Source organism: Pleurodeles waltl, chromosome 7 (assembly GCF_031143425.1).
Source record: "Pleurodeles waltl isolate 20211129_DDA chromosome 7, aPleWal1.hap1.20221129, whole genome shotgun sequence".
In the NCBI taxonomy this organism is placed as follows: domain Eukaryota; kingdom Metazoa; phylum Chordata; class Amphibia; order Caudata; family Salamandridae; genus Pleurodeles; species Pleurodeles waltl.
In genome coordinates, this window is record NC_090446.1 from 1,380,624,045 (window position 1) to 1,380,643,472 (window position 19,428).

A 19,428-nucleotide genomic window follows, 5' to 3' on the forward strand; every position below is an offset into this window, starting at 1 on the left:
ATATATGTAGCCTCCACGGTGCCATTCTATTTGACCCAGTCAGAGGTGTGATGCAGGCCCCTGCAGCGCAACACCCGCCACCATGCAGCACCCCCATAAAGCCTCGATGAAGTTCAGATGGAGAATTAACAATGAGGACACCTGCACTCAAGTACAAACTGTCTCATTTGACAAATTGCTGCTAATTCTTTTAAAAGAGAGAGCTGTGCCTACTTCCCTTTCCCTTACTGCATGTTTAGGGTATTTTCTAATTGTAACTAGTGGCATTCTTGCTGCGGTAAAGGTCAAAGGAGAATGCCATGGCATTCCGGATGTTTGCTTACACATACATAAAATGTCACTGCAAAGTAAAGTACAAATATGTCAACATATATGTACGTCAGCAGCCGGGGGCGAACAATCAAAGCACTTAAATCAAGTGATGGCGATGGCCAGCACCCTTATTCAAAAAATTGTCCCAGCACCACTGACTTCATCCGCCTGGGACTTCAGAGTTCCCTGGGGTGCTTTGGAGGAACAGTGTTGGGATAATGGCCTGATGGTCAATGCGTTCAAAAGTGTTGGTATTTGTGGGCATGAACTAGTTGACCGTTCAGCATGTTCGCAGTACTCACCTAAAGTAGGTGTCCAAGTAAGTGTATCAGAGCACCGTATTTGATGGCAAGCATAAAGGGAGTTTATGTCCAAAGAGCTTTGGTTCAGCCATTGACTTCATTGGCTCAGCCATTGGCTTGGGAAACTGTCAATCACATCTTGCACCAACCAGTTAGAGCGTCTTATCAGCTTCTTTTCACTGCCTGTATCCTTCCGCTGAGTTTGAACATTACCTGGACATTTTCCCAGATTTGCAGTACACATGGTAAACATAAGATTTAGGGGGTTATTCTAACTTTGGAGGAGGTGTTAATCCGTCCCAAAAGTGACGGAAAAGTGACGGATTTACCACCAGCCGTATTACGAGTCCATTATATCCTATGGAACTCGTAATACGGCTGGTGGTATATCCGTCACTTTACCGTCACTTTTGGGACGGATTAACACTCCTCCAAAGTTAGAATAACCCCCTTAGTCTTGGTACTTATGAGTATGGGTTTATGCACCAAGGGGAACTCCGAGGAGAGGAACAAAGAGAATTGTGATTGTGCATTGGGGGACCTGACACAACTATGCTTTATATGTTTTGCACAAACCTCAATGTGCTGCATAGCCGAAGGCTGGTACACCTGTTTAAGGCATGTGACACAGAAGCATGGAGAGGCAGCACGAGACATTGTGCCATAGATCTGATTCAGCTTCAGTTCACCTGCATGTGGCATTTAATATGTAGTTAGTACGATTGGTTACACGTTGGTCAGCCAAGGTACCACTTAGTGTGGTACATGTTGTTTCTCCAAGCCTTATTTTATTGCTGAATTGTTGTAGGCCTCAAGCCTGCCCTGCTTCTCTGTTTTATTGATATTTTTTCATAGAGCGCTATATCTCCCATTGATTACGTCGGCGCAGTATGTGGCTAGAATCTACGAGGTGAATGAAGAATCCACTCGTTGAAGGGACGGGGCTGGTTCAATACTCTTCAGTTACTGCCCCTGGAGCGTGGGCCTTGGTTGAAGGCATGTTCGAACAGTTCACTTTTCAAGGCTTTCCGGAGACGGGTGTAGTTTGATCTCGCCCTCTGTTACTGGAATACACCTCTGCCTTGTGGTTAAAGCCTTGGAGTCTGTCTGGGTCTAGGATTTGACCCATTGAATCATGGGTGCCAATTCACCAAACTGCCAAGGATAAGGGAAGCGATATAGCTAATCTTTTGACCTCTTATACTGTCACAGGGAGGACCCCTTGTCCAGCCCTTAGACCTTGTTATGAGGCTAGAAGCGCCAGGAAAAGCCTTCAAGGCCCCTGACAACAGAGGTGGCTGCGCAATGCCAGGGGTGTCTCTCCTCCCTCTCTGAGGTTTTAAGTCCCGAGCCAGCCTCGCTCTGTGGTTTCAACCTTGGAATCCGCCCACCTTTTGTCTGTTGTTTAGCTGCTGGAATCTGTCTCTGTGGTTTTAGCCTCGGAACACGTCCTCTTTGTGTCTGTGGTGTTAGCAGAGGAATGTGCCCCTCTCTGCGTCTCTTGGAGAACCTCTGTAGTCTGCGCTCCTCCGCCCCCTTCACCCTTTAGTGAAACGTGGCTTTGAAGCTAATATATCGGTCTCTGAAAGTGCAGTCCCGAAGCCTTTTGCCTTTTGCTGTTATTAATAATAAGTTTGCGTCGTGCCACCGCGGGGTCTGTCCTGCGTCTGTGGTTGCAGCCCTGAAGAGGTCTCTCTGGCTCTGTGTTTAGCCTTGCAGTCTCCTCCTCGCTCTCTGAGGCTCACTGTGTAGTTAGACACTCTCTCGCCCCTTCTCCTAGCAGCCTGCCACTAGCCTGTGAAGTGAAACGCACGTCTCTGTAACAACACACGCCTGCTGGTATTTGTGTCTGTTATGACCCTACGTCTGCCCGTGTGTGTTTACCGCGGAGTCTGTCTTGCAGCTTGCCTCCGCCGTGCACAATGACCTTGGAGTCTGCCTGGCTGGTTTTGTGTTGCAGCCCATTGTTGTCTGCATGTCTCGCCTCCCTCAGGGCCCGGGTCTTACCTCAAGGGGCAGGTTATCCTCTGAGAAGAGTCTCGCGTCCTCTTCCTCCGTGGGTGTCTTTCCTTCGCTCCTTTCCTCGGATTTCACTTTCTTAATCGGATATCCTTCCTTCTTCTTTTTCTCACGTAGTGTTTTTGTATATTATTTTATTTTAAACAGCGCTGTATGCTGACACGAAGCCTCTTCTAAGCGCAGCATCCTTTGTCGCGGAAGGGCTTGTGCGCGCTCTCGGAGGTCGGAAGTGCGCAAGGCTCGCACACAGGCCGCAGTTCTGCTCACATGCAAGTTACACGTGGACCGGGTGGTGTCGGGCGACGCACGGGAGATGTGTGGTGTGTCACAGGCCTATACTTGCTTATCGAGAGGCGGCTTTAAAGCATGACCTCCGGTGAGGTGCTCATTCTGCGTCCTCGGAGGGGCTCTCTAACCGGAAGTCCTGTTAACCATCGCAGGTTCAGAACTCTATCCTGCTAAGTAACAGATTTGGCTCTCACAGTGGAGCACATCCTAGAACAGCGCCCGGCCTGCTCATGTCAGAAGGGTGACTTGTGTCTTCCGGTTCCCCCCCAACCAAGGACCATCTGTCCACCGTAGGAAAGGACGCAGAATTTGTATTGTTTTGGAATTGCATTAATATAGCGCTTACTACCCCTGACAGGGCCCTGAAGCGCTGTATACTGGGCAGCACGTTGTTCCGGAACGCAAGGTTAGTGTTTTTTCCAGTGGTTATTGTTTGCTGTTGGGATTAGCCTTGTGCTCTTAAGGAAGCCGTTCCATGGATTTACTCCAGTTTCTCTGTGGTACATTCAATGTTTAGGAGATAGGTGCAGGGAAGTGGTATGTACATTCATGCAAATAACTGGCAGTATTAATAGATGAGCTACAGGATATTATTTATTGTTAGGTTGTGGAGATTTGACCTTTAAAAGAAATATTGTAATCTCTGAAATGAAGTGTTGGCAATCTGCCGAAATAAAATCATAGGGATTAAAGCAAGCATGCTTGTGACACAGAGTAGGGTGTGCTCAGAGAGGACGCACGCAGAGGATGGAAAATAAGAGGTTCATTTGGAAGGAAAAAAGGCAACAAGCAGAAGTTTTAAGTAAGGGTACATTTTTATTGGGAAATAGAGGCAGCTTTTTAGGTTGCTGCCTACAAGACAGTGCAGCCGTCTGGTTTGCTAAAGACTTCTTCAGTCAATTCAGAAAGATTACCTAGGTATTCATTCTGCCTATTGCTTGCCATTGGCTTTGTAGCTCACATTTTCCTGCTTTCCATTTGCTTTATTTGTTTTAGGCTGTCCAGCTTAAGCTTGGTCCTCCACTTGCCAATACCTTATTTACAGTATCCTTCCCAGTTCTCCCATTCTGAAAACAGGCCTGTAAATCTTGTTGTTATCTCTTCACATTGGCTGTGCATCCAGAGACCAAAGTAAAATGATAGGCACTGTTTTCCAAGAGCACTTATTTACTTTTCTTTCTTTGACTTAAAAGGGAGGGGATTTACGTGGCAACCTTGCTGGATACTTGAGGTTGGAGTTTTTTTTTCTAGAACACAACATTTAAATGAACTGTCTAAGTATTTCAGAATGTATCAGAATTAGTAAAACAAATGAAGCACATTTTTTGTTATTTCTGAAGTGTGTTGGTAACAAATACTTTAATATGATCAAAACAAATCATTACCCTACATGATGCAATTTCCGCAAAGTTTTGTCTATACGTTTTATAGCTTTATTAGTAAAACTATATGGCTGTGTAAATGTATTGGTCAGTTCAACTGAAAATGCGTTGTCTGTAATGGCAGTGTGCTACCACACCATGAATACTCCACTCTACGCCACTCCACTCTACTCTGCGCCACTCCATGCTACTCCACTCTACTCTGCACCTCTCCACTTTACACCACTCTACGCCACTGCACTCTGCACCACTCTTCTCGATGCCACTGGCAACCTGTGCCACTTCACGCTACGCCTCTGTGCTCTACCCTAAACCACTCTACTCTGTGCCAATGTACTCTTCGCCACTCTGCTCTACACCACTGCACCTTTTGCCACTGCTCTCTATACCACTCCAGTAGAGGCCACATCAATCTACTCTGCACTACTCCACTCTACATTGCTGTACTCTACGACCACCCTCAATAAACGTATTTTCTGGTACATAGTTGGATACAGGTGCTTTCAGGCAGGTTTGGTGAGGTGTCTGTCGGGTTTCACCAGGACTTTTTACTTACACACAGACAAAAATGCATACATACTCCATCTCTCGGTTTTGAATTGTTAATTTTTTTTGATTATTTAACAAAATATCATGATTGCTCTCATCCAGTACCCTACCAATCTGCACGGCTCTCCTTTTTCACGGCCTCTTCAGCCTCTCTCATGCGCCCTGCTGGTGGTATAACGTATTGATACATTATATCTTTCACAGATTTGAAGCTCCCCCCCCCCCCAATATTACCGAGCAAGCTAAACCCGCCTGCAACATTGCACTCTTTGTTAGTTCACTCTATGCCAATACACTCTACACAAATGCACTTTACTTTGTAACACTCAACTCTGTGCCCCTGCATTCCATGCCAATCTACTGTACGCCACTGTAATCTACTCTGCACCACTTTAGTCTATGCTACTGCAGTCTACACCACTTTACATTACACTCTGTGCCACTCTACACAACTGCACTCTACCCTGTACCACTCCACTCTGTACACTCACTCTGCCATTGAACTCTACTCCTAACCACTGCACTCTGCGCCAATGCACTCTCCACAACTGCACTCTGTCACTGCGCTCTATGCCACTCCACTCTACTCTGCATCACTGTATTGTACACCACTGCTCTCTATGCCACTCTTCTCCTCTGCACTCTGATTTGCAACACTGCACTCGCCACCATTGAACTCTATGCCACTCTACCCTGCACTACTCCACTCTATGCTTCTCCACTTTATGCCACTGCACTCTGTGGCACTGTACTCTGTTCTGCACCACTGTATGCTACTGCACTCTATGCTACTCGATTCTACTCTGCGCCATTGCCCTCCGCATCACTCAACGCTACTCCACTCTGCACCACTCTACTCTATGCCACTCGACTCTACTCCGCACTCTATGCCACTGTACTCTACTCTGTGCCACTGCCTTCTACATCAACCAATTGTACTCCATTACACACCACTCTACTCTACGCCATCTCACTCTATGCCTCTCTACTACAATTTGCGCCACTCTACTCTGCGCCACACCACTCCACACTAAGCCACCCCACTCTACAGTGCACCATTCTAATCTACGCCACTGAATTCTACGCCACTGCATTGTATGCCACTGAATTCAATGCTGCTGAACTCAGTGCCACTGCACTCTACTGCAGTATACTCTGCAACACTTTATGCCAGTGCACTCTACACCAGTCCACTCTACTCTGTGCCACTTTATACGACTCCACTCTATGCCACTCCAATGCACAACACTCTCTGTCACTCCACTCTACAACACTCTGCTCCACTCTTCACTCCTCTCCTCTACTAACTTTTAGCCATGCTGAACAGCAGCCAACATGCTGAAACACATTGACAAAGCCAATAGCTCTTCCATAAGCAAGACCCATTGGCTTTGCCATTGCTTGTTTGAGATGGCATGCAATCTGAGGATACAAAACTGTAGGGAACAAACACATTATTTGCACTTTAGGTTGTGATTTATTAGATACTGCTGAAAAACTACAATCAGGCAAACAGTCTATCTCCTAAAGGGCTACCGCTAGGCCACCACTTTTGAACAGAGCTGATCAGCTCCAGGATTGGAAGCGTAATGTAATGGCTGGACTCATGTATATGTAAATAAATATCCAGTGGTTTAGGCTGCGCTCAAAGCCAATAGTTAAATCATGATCATAGCAACGTGAAATAGAGAAAAGAGATGATGTCACTCCTGGAGTGGACGTCTTCTAATGTTCACCCTTAAAGTTTGCTCACAATATTAATCACAGAGGTGAAATTTGTGCCATTTAACTGGTTGAGACTCCCTTTCCCCATTAAAAGTGCATGGCCTCTTCTCTGGCTTTGAGATTAGAGTTTGGCCCTAAAGGTATTTATGCATTAGGCCTGGCGGCTGTGCTCAGGAGAGCATCCTGCCTATTTCACAGTAACAAACCGTCCCCGAGGCATTTGATTTATAGAGAGGAGTTTACTACCTTGAGATACAAATACATGTTTTTAGAAATATTAGTTATGCACTGAAATGGCTGGAATTGGATTTAGACTCTATGCTTGTGCTCTCATACATTCACCTGAAATTTTTTTTAAAGCTGGTTACGTTGCGTAAAAGCTCACAGTGTGATCTTGATATCAGTATGCAGACGAGGCATGCCTCTTCTAACATCTGTGATTTGTCATGTAGATATTCACGATCTAAAGCATTTGTTTTTTTGTTTGCCCCGCTCTGAACCTGTTGAGGAAAAGATGGTTGAAAGCTGTCTTTTTAAAACTCAAGGTTCATTCTTCCAGTATCGCTTTTAATCGCTTGTTTAATCCACCAATTGAAATATTCTGCTATGGCGTTTTTGACTTCTTTAAGCCTGTGTTAGGTTTATTTTGAAATTATGTATAGCCTAGGTTTTGTGTAATTTTGCTCATGACATATAATTTTCCACTAGGATACAGCAATCTTAGTGTTGTCTCAATCTTTTGTTCTTTCCATCAAAGGAAATACTCTGTGTTGGGGTTTAAATTGTTTTAAATCAGTGTTAGGTCTGTTTTGAAAGTATGCACAGTCTGTGGTTTTGCATATATTTGTACATGATAGCTAATATCTTGTAGGATTTCTGTAGCTATTTTAAATTATGCGGCATTTCCGCTGATAGCTTGCCAAAGTTTTATATATTTATGTAACTATGTATATTTCTGCCTGAAGTGTATATATGTATTGTGATATTTTAATGTGGATCTCCTAGGAGTTCCAAATCATTAATAAATGTGATTTGACTTGACTTATAAGTGGGTGCCTACAAGTCCCGACATCCTTAGTGCTCCTGTCAAACGCACCCTCGTGGTACAGGGCCAGTTCACCAGTGTAGGGGAGCAGGAATGGGCTCCCCTGGTCAGTGTTTTGACAGATGTGTGCCAGACTCTACCCCCTACACCACACCTATGCATGTTATGTTGCTTTGTCAGGTGTCGTGTTCTTCACTGTGTAGAACTACTCAGTTGTTATTCACCTTCCACACGTGTTCTTTTCGTCTTGTTCTTGTTTTTCCTCCTCATGTCTACTTTGTTCATTCTCTCTCCGTTTTTGTTGGCCCTCCTTCATTCTTTTACCTTTTTACGCGTCCTTGTCACCCCCTATCTCCTGTTCTCGCGCAGTTGTTAATCGCTTCATTGTCTCTTTTATTTCCCCGATTATCTTCCCTTTCATTTTACTTCTGGTGTATTTTGACGAGTCCTCCTTAAAACCCGCCTACCTCCTCTCGTCTTCTTTTTATCGCAGTATGTCTCCTTCCTCCCCCTTCACATCCTCTTATCGTCTACCTCATTGCCTTCTATTAATCGTCCCTCTCTTCTCTCATCCATCTTCCCTCTCTTCTTTATTTCCATGGTCCCTCACCCCTTTTGGCACTCCAATCTCTCTCCCTTGGCATTTTTCTCTCACCCTGTTCCCCTTTCTTCCTTTCTCATCTCGCCCGCTCTGCTTCTCACTTTTCTCTCCATTATCTTATTGTTCTTTCTGACGTGTTTTGTGTTACTACCCTTTCTCTCGCTGATCCCTGCTCTCTTTCCATTGCCTTCTACTTTCTTTGCTTCCCCTTTCTCTTACCCCTTCTTGGGCCATACTCCCTCCTGTTTACTTACTTTTCTTTCTGTTCTTGACCCCTCCCCTCTCTTCCGGGATATGTGGCTCCTTTCCTCCCTTTTTCCCTCCCCCGTATCTCCCGCGGCGGGGGTGCAGGATGGGGCGGTGTTATTCACTAGCAGGCGGTGCAGGGACAGGAAGTAGCAGGGCTGCACGCAGCTGGGGGTACAGCACAGGAGAGGGCTGGGTGAACCCCTAGCAGGAGCAGCGTGCCCCCCACTCCCCGCCCGCGTGTGTGTTTATGGGAGGACATCTCCTCGGGAGGCGCGTCGCATCCTTGGTTGCCATGGGGACAGCCGCCTCCGGCTTCCTGCGATAGGTGGAGGGCGGGGCGGGGGCAGGCTGGGGGCCGGCCTGGGGCGGCGCGAGCCTGTCTGAACTCGGCTCGGAGGATCCTCTGGCTCAGCAGGTTCTCCCTCTTTTGTCTGCTTCTGCACCCCGGCTCTCGGCTGAGAACGTGCGCTTCCCGTGGCAGGGGGGGGCAACCACTGCGACCCCCAGAGGTGAGTGCGCCCTAAACAACTCGAGGCCCCGCGAGGGTGAGAGTACCCCTTCTAGATAGAGGTAAATACTCCCATCATCCACGAATACTCCCATCCCCCGTGAGTACTCCCATCGCCCTTTGTTTCAGTGCGATAGCTCGGAAGGTCAGTGCGCCTGCTGCCGAGAGCGTGAAGGAGGCGCCAATAGAGTTGGAGTGTGTGTGCCGCAGATCGTAGGGGCGCCTTGGATAGATAACTCCTAGACAAGAAGTAGTTTCGTCACATGCTAGAAAGTCCGCCCTGCTGCCGGGTGCTGTTTACGTCTTCTGTAACACCTGCATGACAAGAGGTTCACTATTATCAGGCAGTAGCGGGGAGCCCGGGTGCACCGGTACCACGGGGGGCTGCACCTGAGGGCGTGGTACTTTCCTGAACAACGTATGATGACTACGGACTGTCCACGGCTCCGGAAATGTGTGCTCTTGCGCTCGCCTGTTCCACCCAGTGCACTTGAAGGGGGTGGGGGTGTTAGGGGCGCCTAAGGCGTCTGACCTCTGTCGTATACAGTTTCAGTGCACATCACCCAGGGCGCGTCCCACCGCCGCTCTTACACTCATTTATCTGTCTGGGCCCAGCTTTCTGTGCGAAAACCGTCTCTGAGTCCTCTAGGTCACACCTGCGGACAACCCTTCCCGTGCCCTCTGACCCCACGGGTGTGTAACAGTGGACCACGCCATCTTACCCTGTGGAAGAGTCATGCCCGAGTCGTTCTTACCTGCGTTCTCTGACCTCGACGTCATGGGATAGAGTGTCAGTACTTCCTGCGTCCTCTGCCACAGTCCCTTTGGAGTGGATGCATCTTCCCTCTGCCCCCGTCCTCTGAGCCCACCTCCCTTCGAATTCTCTCATTCCACCCCTTAGAGTGGAGCGCCAATCCATCATGCACCCCTGACTCAAGCTCTAAGGGGTAGCGGGTCCGTAGTGCTACCTGTGCCCTCTGACCTCAGATGCCGTATGATTGGGGCCGGTCTCGCTCGTGCGCCCTCTGACCACATGCTAGTGCGCAGACCTTACTGCCCCCTAAACCCAGCCTATCTGGGGTGGTGCGCCAATCCTTCCCGTAGACTCCGACCCCCGCTTCCTTTGAATGGTGGGCTAGTCTTTTCGGTACCCTCTGACCCTAGCCCCCTTTGAAGGGCCATCCAATCTTTCATGCGCCATATGTCGCCACCCCACTTCAGTAATTTACTTATTGGTGATTTTTTTATAGAAGCGTGCAGAGCTGCTTTGGTTGGTGGGCCGTCATAACCTTGCTCCTTGACACAGCAAACGCGCCCTCGTGTTATTTATTTAGTGATTTCTTTCTTGGGCTTCGCTTCTAAACCCTTTCAGTTAGTGGACTAGGCCTACCTGTCTGTGCCCCTTGACCCCAGTGATGGCGAGGACCATTCCTTCCTGCACACTGTGAAACCAGCATCTCTTGTGCTGGAATGACGGCTGGCCCTTCACACACATCACAAGCAAGAAACAGAGCTTCCAGGTTTTCAGAGTGCATATGTGTGATAGTTCTATGTTGCCATCTGCTTGTGTGGGACATTTGCATCTTTTCGTGTCACACTTTGAATCACACTCGATCGCAAGTAGCTGAAAAAACAGGTGCAATGCAAAAGTTCTATCCAGAGGAAGAAACATATATACATTTTCTACTCATTCCTAATTTTGGATCATCTTGGACCACCAAAGTTGGCCCACTTTAGGTCCCAGCCTATAGTCCTCATTGTGGCTTCGTTCACAGCCCATGGTGAAAACCTCACTCCATGTCATTACTGTCACTTTCCTGTGCTGGACTTGTGAGTGATAGCCTAATACATTCTGGGTATTGTGGTCGTGGTTAGTGTCAGTTGACCTAATTAAACCCTGGGTGGTCTTATTTTAGCACGAGAAGTCCAGGACTAGAAACAGAGCCAGTAACGACCTGGTGTAAAGTGACCACGGAGGTTGTAGGACTCGGGTTTAAAAATCTTAGGAGCAATACATTCCAAAATGAGTAACAACTCGGGTGGTGGCAGATCGCAGTGTGCACTTACCTTCCTCTGTCAGTAACACGGGCAGTAGCGAGTCAAGCCTCGGAGCAGGCAATATAGGCCTCAGCAGCAAATTAATGACTGTGCCCCAAGTTAACACATATTTAAAGAGAATACAAGCACAGCAACAGTACTCGCCTTGCAATTAATGAATTGCATTTCGAGCTGAGACAGATGCAGCTTTTTTTAGGTCTTGCTTGAAATAGTGCATGGGGGCCCCTTGAAGAGTTGAGGGGACCCCTAAATGCCCCTCCCCTCTCTCTCGCCCTGCAGGGGCCTGCTGAGCTCAGAGGTGCTCTGCTTTGCTTTACAGAATGTTCCCGTGGCTGGGGGCGGGAATGATTTACGATTTGCGTTAGTCTAACCTGTGATGCCTGGCACTTGGCAGGACTGACAAATGCTCAGGCCGAGCCCTCCTGGCACGTTGTCGCCAGCTACCCTAATCTATAGAGACGTCATCGCGCCTCATGCGCGACCTGGTGTAAGCAACAGGGTGACGTCACCAAACCTCTTCTGGAAAGAATGGAACCGTTGTCCGACCTGTGTATGTGTAGTTCTTGGTGGGAGGACTACTGGAGGGCATGGGCGTCAATTCACTAAAGTGCCAGCGGTAGCGGAAGAGACATCACACACCATTTGACCTTTACTTTGGCTCACACACACAACGCTTACATATACACCCATGTTCACACACTCTCAGATGAACACACTCACATGCAAGCATACATAAAATATACATTTAAAAGCAATTTTTTACTTACCTTAGTTGCCAGGTACGGTTGTATTCCAGCAAATTTAATTAATTATGTATTACACTAATAGTAAATGCTATTATTCACTATTTGTGTGATAAAGACTCTGCCAGAAAAACAGGAAAAGGAGCTTCAACATATGTCCATTAGGACGATCTGTCCCTGTGTAGCAGGCACTGGTTTTGCCACCTCTGAGATGCCAGGGGTCACAAGGGGCAAACCAGGGGTCCATGCAGGAGGGATCATGTGACATGGACCCACCTAATATCTATGCCCTGTGACAAAGAGGAAGTTTTACCCATTTACAAGAACAGCACATTCCATATTACTATAACCCACCCCGTGACAGCACCACAGAGCCCCATAATGAATTTCATTATGCAGCATAAGAACCAGAGCAGATTCCGAAGGAGTGAATAGAGTACAATGAGAACCTGTGCAGATCCAGAAGGAGTGGATGAAGTGCAATGAGAACCGGTGCAGATTCAGTAGGAGTGGGTAGAGTGCAATGAGAGCCAGTGCAGAGTCAGGAGGAGTGGGTAGAGTGTAATCAAACCGGTTCAGGTTCAGAAGGAGTGGACAGAGTGCAATGACAGCCAGTGCAGATTCAGAAGGAGTGAATAGAGTGATATGAGAACCAGTGCCGATTCAGAAGGAGTGATATGAGAACCAGTGCAGATTCAGAAGGAGTGGGCAGAGTGTAAGGAGAAACAGTGCAGATTTAGAAGGAGCGGGTAGAGTGCAATGAGAACCGGTGCAGATTCATAAGCAGTGAATAGAGTGCAGTGAGAACCAATGCATACTCAGGAGTGGGTAGAGTGCAATGAGAGCCGGTGCAGATTCATAAGCAGTGAATAGAGTGATATGAGAACTGGTGCAGATTCAGAAGGAGTGAATAGAGTGCAACGAGAACTGGTGCAGATTCCGGAGGAGTGGATACAGTGCAACGAGAACCGGTGTAGTTTCCGAAGGAGTGGATAGAGTGCAATGAGGACCGGTTCAGATTCTTAAGGAGTGAATAGAGTGCAATGAGGACCGGTTCAGATTCTTAAGGAGTGAATAGAGTGCAATGAGGACCGGTTCAGATTCTTAAGGAGTGAATAGAGTGCAATGAGAACCGGTTCAGATTCTTAAGGAGTGAATAGAGTGCAATGAGAACCCGTGCAGATCCAGAAGGAGTGTTTGGAGTGCAATGAGAACCGGTGCAGATCCAGAAGGAGTGGTTGGAGTGCAATGAGATCCGGTGCAGATTCAGAAGGAGTGGGCAGAGTGTAAGGAGAACCAGTGCAGATTCAGAAGGAGTGGGTAGAGTGCAATGAGAACCGGTGCAGATTCATAGGCAGTGAATAGAGTGCAGTGAGAACCAATGCATATTCAGAAGGAGTTGGTAGAGTGCAATGAGAACCGGTGCAGATTCATAAGAAGTGAATAGAGTGATATGAGAACTGGTGCAGATTCATAAGCAGTGAGTAGAGTGCAACGAGAACCGGTGCAGATTCCGAAGCAGTGGATACAGTGCAACGAGAACCTGTGTAGTTTCCGAAGGAGTGGATAGAGTGCAATGAGAACCGGTGCAGATCCAGAAGGAGTGGTTGGAGTGCAATGAGAACCGGTGCAGATCCGGAAGGAGTGGGTAGAGTGCAGTGAGAACCGGTGCAGATCCGGAAGGAGTGGTTGGAGTGATATGAGAACTGGTGCAGATTCAGAAGGAGTGAATAGAGTGCAACGAGAACCGGTGCAGATTCCGAAGCAGTGGATACAGTGCAACGAGAACCGGTGCAGATTCCGAAGCAGTGGATACAGTGCAACGAGAACCGGTGTAGTTTCCGAAGGAGTGAATAGAGTGCAATGAGGACCGGTTCAGATCCAGAAGGAGTGGTTGGAGTGTAATGAGAACCGGTGCAGATCCATAAGGAGTGGTTGGAGTGCAATGAGGACTGGTTCAGATCCAGAAGGAGTGGTTGGAGTGCAATGAGAACCGGTGCAGATCCAGAAGGAGTGGTTGGAGTGCAATGAGAACCGGTGCAGATCCAGAAGGAGTGGTTGGAGTGCAATGAGATCCGGTGCAGATTCAGAAGGAGTGTAAGGAGAACCAGTGCAGATTCAGAAGGAGTGGGTAGAGTGCAATGAGAACCGGTGCAGATTCATAGGCAGTGAATAGAGTGCAGTGAGAACCAATGCATATTCAGAAGGAGTTGGTATAGTGCAATGAGAACCGGTGCAGATTCATAAGCAGTGAATAGAGTGATATGAGAACTGGTGCAGATTCATAAGCAGTGAGTAGAGTGCAACGAGAACCGGTGCAGATTCCGAAGCAGTGGATACAGTGCAACGAGAACCTGTGTAGTTTCCGAAGGAGTGGATAGAGTGCAATGAGAACCGGTGCAGATCCAGAAGGAGTGGTTGGAGTGCAACGAGAACCGGTGCAGATCCGGAATAAGTGGGTAGAGTGCAGTGAGAACCGGTGCAGATCCGGAAGGAGTGGTTGGAGTGATATGAGACCTGGTGCAGATTCAGAAGGAGTGAATAGAGTGCAACGAGAACCGGTGCAGATTCCGAAGCAGTGGATACAGTGCAACGAGAACCTGTGTAGTTTCCGAAGGAGTGGATAGAGTGCAATGAGAACCGGTGCAGATCCAGAAGGAGTGGTTGGAGTGCAACGAGAACCGGTGCAGATCCGGAATAAGTGGGTAGAGTGCAGTGAGAACCGGTGCAGATCCGGAAGGAGTGGTTGGAGTGATATGAGAACTGGTGCAGATTCAGAAGGAGTGAATAGAGTGCAACGAGAACCGGTGCAGATTCCGAAGCAGTGGATACAGTGCAACGAGAACCGGTGCAGATTCCGAAGCAGTGGATACAGTGCAACGAGAACCGGTGTAGTTTCCGAAGGAGTGAATAGAGTGCAATGAGGACCGGTTCAGATCCAGAAGGAGTGGTTGGAGTGTAATGAGAACCGGTGCAGATCCATAAGGAGTGGTTGGAGTGCAATGAGGACTGGTTCAGATCCAGAAGGAGTGGTTGGAGTGCAATGAGAACCGGTGCAGATCCAGAAGGAGTGGTTGGAGTGCAATGAGAACCGGTGCAGATCCAGAAGGAGTGGTTGGAGTGCAATGAGATCCGGTGCAGATTCAGAAGGAGTGTAAGGAGAACCAGTGCAGATTCAGAAGGAGTGGGTAGAGTGCAATGAGAACCGGTGCAGATTCATAGGCAGTGAATAGAGTGCAGTGAGAACCAATGCATATTCAGAAGGAGTTGGTATAGTGCAATGAGAACCGGTGCAGATTCATAAGCAGTGAATAGAGTGATATGAGAACTGGTGCAGATTCATAAGCAGTGAGTAGAGTGCAACGAGAACCGGTGCAGATTCCGAAGCAGTGGATACAGTGCAACGAGAACCTGTGTAGTTTCCGAAGGAGTGGATAGAGTGCAATGAGAACCGGTGCAGATCCAGAAGGAGTGGTTGGAGTGCAACGAGAACCGGTGCAGATCCGGAATAAGTGGGTAGAGTGCAGTGAGAACCGGTGCAGATCCGGAAGGAGTGGTTGGAGTGATATGAGACCTGGTGCAGATTTAGAAGGAGTGAATAGAGTGCAACGAGAACCGGTGCAGATTCCGAAGCAGTGGATACAGTGCAACGAGAACCGGTGTAGTTTCCGAAGGAGTGAATAGAGTGCAATGAGGACCGGTTCAGATCCAGAAGGAGTGGTTGGAGTGCAATGAGAACCGGTGCAGATCCAGAAGGAGTGGTTGGAGTGCAATGAGGACTGGTTCAGATCCAGAAGGAGTGGTTGGAGTGCAATGAGAACCGGTGCAGATCCAGAAGGAGTGGTTGGAGTGCAATGAGAACCGGTGCAGATCCGGAAGGAGTGGGTATAGTGCAGTGAGAACCGGTGCAGATCCAGAAGGAGTGGTTGGAGTGCAATGAGAACCGGTGCAGATCCAGAAGGAGTGGTTGGAGTGCAATGAGAACCGGTGCAGATCCGGAAGGAGTGGGTAGAGTGCAGTGAGAACCAGTGCAGATCGGGAAGGAGTGGTTGGAGTGCAGTTAAACCACTGCGGATCCGGAAGGAGTGTGTATGCCTCTCATTGAAGAGTGTACACCTGGAGGACACTTAGACATAATGTAGAGAGGGTTGTCCAAAGTCACCCACTCAACTGGTGCTGCGCTGGGATTAGACGTCCTTAACCCCTGTTTCCATTTACAAACGGAGCCTCCTCCCTAACGCAGAACAGGGCGGGGAGTGAAGCCGAGCGGGATAATGTAAGTATGTTTTTTCTGCGTGGATCTCTTGTGTGTGCTCTTCGTGAGATATTACACCAGGCACCAAGCTGCAGAACCAGTGTTTCAGGAAAGTAACCTCTTATGTTTGATGACAAATGCATGGACCGCTCAACGCCCAGAACCTCTAGGAATCTCGGCAGGCCCAGGTCCCCACTAGTCGCCTGTATGTTGAATGATGACGTGGGGTTAGCGAGGGTGTGCAAACTCACCCTTCAATAAGTATTGGTGCAAATAAACTGTGTTCAAGAATTCAGCCCCATGGTCCCCAACATTCACCAGCAGTTGACATTATTTGCAAGTAATACTTTTGCTTAAGGCTGAGCCCGAATTTAATTACTTCAAAATGTAATTAAATTGACTTCTAGGTGATCAGGCAAGGCAAATGGTGCACATTAAAATATATTGTTTTGCTGACGGGAGAGCTAGGCTTTTGGCCATGTTACCTGGTTACAAACTGAATTGTGCATTTCTGCCACTAGATAGAGACCTTCTTTCTCAAATTTACCACCAAGACCACTTTGTGTTCAGTCATTTCAGGAGCATCATTAGTGCTATGTTCAGTGGAGGAGACTTGAAAACAAACCTATCACATGTTCAATCAAGCTTAGTCCATGCAAGGAGTCCCTTTAAGAGAGTCACGAGCCTTTCATGCTCTACTTCATGCAACATGGATGTGATTCAGTCTCCATACTACTGGGGCAGCCAGGGCGCTTTACTGTGCGGATAAAACCATTGTCTTCCCTGACCAGACACTAGCATCTGAAATCGAGGTAATTAGAAGACCAAAAAAAAGGCCACTGAGGTCCCTCGGAGTTTGATGAGGGGTTTCATGTCACAAGAAAGACCCATGCAACAGAGACATTTAACGTTTAGCTCTGCATTTCCCATGTGTGGCGCAATCCCCAGCTATCCTTTATTTGGCATTTTTTTCCTTTAAAAAGTGTATTATGGGCAGAGGCTTAGCTTGGTCGGTACTTATAATGTTTAAATCGATTATACGACAAGCCGGGTGCATCAGAGGGGTCTGAGGGGCAGTGGAAAGGGGAAGGGATGCGGTTTGACATGAGTATTGAGAATGAAAACAATATTCTTTAAAAAAAAAATAGCCAATATTTTTGAGTACTTCTGAAAATAGAGTGAGGCTGTGTGCGTTTTTGTCTGTGTGTATGTAACAATTCCTCCTGAAATCCGACTGACAGCTCATAATACCCGACTGAAAGCATCTCTGCCCAACTATTTATAATAAAATACATTTATTAGGGGGCAGACACCCACCCTGAAGCTAAGCCCATGATTATGGAGGGAGTGTACATGGCTTGAGAGGATGGGCTGATCTAACTAGCTCGATAGCCCCCTATGGCGCAAGGGTCAGCCTCGCTTGCCTCGCCCACCTGTAGAGTGCCCTACGCAGACCCTAGTTAACAATAACAGTAATTTGCAATTTTATGTCAGGACCTGATCCAAAAATAGATGGAATTCACAACAGGCCTGGCGTCTAGCGGAAAGCTACCTGCCAAAGACCTACCAGGCCACTGGGCCCAGCTTCAGTCTTCCAGGAATGCCGGGTACATCCCGGATACTGCCCCGGAATACTCGTATCACCCACGAGGAACAATACTGGCGTGTAGGTGTGGGCAAAGGATTAAACTGTGAACCGCCTACTGCCCTGCCACGAACAGGAAGCGCCATCCAGTTTAGGAGAAGCGGCAGAGAGCGGAACAACGCGCCCAGTCTGTACTTCTGAAAGTAAATACACGGATATCACTGGACGCAAAAGGCGCATGCGCTATAGGGAAGCGTAGGCAGGTTTTACGTTTTACATTCTGGTGGGGGTGGCATGGTGGTTAAAGATTTCCATTCTCTGGTTTATCCGGTGAAGTTTCTAGACTTGAAGTGCTTATAGGTCGAACTCTCCCCACTGACTTTCTCGGGCCCACCCTCCTGTGGTAAGCCTTCTCTGCTACCGTGGCATATGGGCACTTACTGCCTCATCCTTGGGTGTCACGGCAGCGTAACCCGCGCCGTAGTTTGCATAAAGAAGAAAGAATGCGACTGTAACATATAGTTTGAAAACACGTTGCTCGGGACGCGTGCTGTAGACCAACTCAACAGCAGCGCACTCTCCCCACAACCAGGAAGTGTCCCTCCATGCGGACGCTCTGACTGTGGAGGAACGCTTTCAGTTTTGTAAATGGATTGAAAGAAAATAACACGTTTGGCATGGTTGCTCTGGCCTCTGAGGGGCCGGGGCTGCCGCCCACGTGGCAGATACACGTCGTGGTATGGTGTATCAGTGTGCAGGCAGAGCCTGGTGTCAATAAACGAAAAGATGAGAGGGCTGGTGAGATGCTTTGGGACAGGCTTCTCCACCGCGTAGATCGCGAGCCACTGGCAGCTCTCCAGCTTCTTATGAGTGGCTCTCCTGGGTGCCTCCCAGCCTACCATATTAGAATCTTTTGTTTTGTTGCATTTATATATATATATATATATATATATATATATGCCACAGTTTAAAAATATGTATTTGATCTGGAAGTGTATTTTCAGAACTCATAACTTCCAAAATCTTTTTAATGCTAGTATTTGAATGACAAATCGTGCAGCCTGGGGAGGGCATTGAAGCTGTGGCTGTTGTGTATTACCATTGTAGGGATTCTAAGATTGACTAAGCCTCTTTGACATTACGTCTGGCAATCCTGCACTGAGGTTATCACGACTGGTGATCTTGCATAGGGTGGCCACTGATGTAATCTTGTCTGACCTGTAGAACACTAATAATATTAGTAGCTGGGGGACACTTTTCAATGAACTTGAGTAACTCTTGTTAGTGAAAAGGTTGGAGAACCCTGAGTTAGGAAGAAGAATGTGAGAAAACAGATTTGTAATATTAGTAAAATTGATGTGTTAATGTGTTACGCTGCCTTCTACCTCCTCCACACTCTTTCACCCCACCCAACCCCAGTCTTGTGAAGCCAGCTCTCTCTCCCTCTCTCACATCTAGGATTAAGGCTTACACTGTGGGGAGGGTGGATGTAGGCAGCTGCCTGGGATCTCTTCTCATTTTACAAGTTGCTGCTGTGCTGGTATCAGTGCAGTGGCATTTTGGGGTTTGAGGCACAGCTCTCCCTGGGGTGCCGAAGTGCAGGGATTTCCCCCTCTTTCTGAGATGCAGTGGGACATGCTGCACATAGACCCTTCTTTCCTGTCTCCTTCTCATTTTCTTACTCTCAAGTAACTTCCTGCTGGACCAGCCTCTGTGTATCCTTCCGACTTCTAGTGGCTGGTTAAGAAAAGTGAAGACCAGACGGTGGGCGAGTCTGAGGGGTCCAATTCAAAGATGTGGGAACTTT

At 47.8% G+C, this 19,428-nt stretch overlaps 1 protein-coding gene across 4 annotated transcripts in view; it reads left to right on the plus strand.

Moving 5' to 3' along the window:
* The window catches only part of LOC138246360 (MOB kinase activator 2-like), an 80,867-nt gene that overhangs the window by 19,512 nt on the left and 41,927 nt on the right, over positions 1-19,428 (plus strand). The window contains exon 1 of one of the 4 annotated variants that reach the window (XM_069200888.1): positions 8,589-8,981. The exons of 1 other annotated variant lie outside the window; for it this stretch is intronic. The gene's annotated coding sequence lies outside the window, so the exon portion shown is untranslated. Of the gene's footprint in view, positions 1-8,588; positions 8,982-19,428 lie in introns of those variants that run through there. 2 more of the 4 variants (XM_069200892.1, XM_069200890.1) reach the window with 2 other exon arrangements.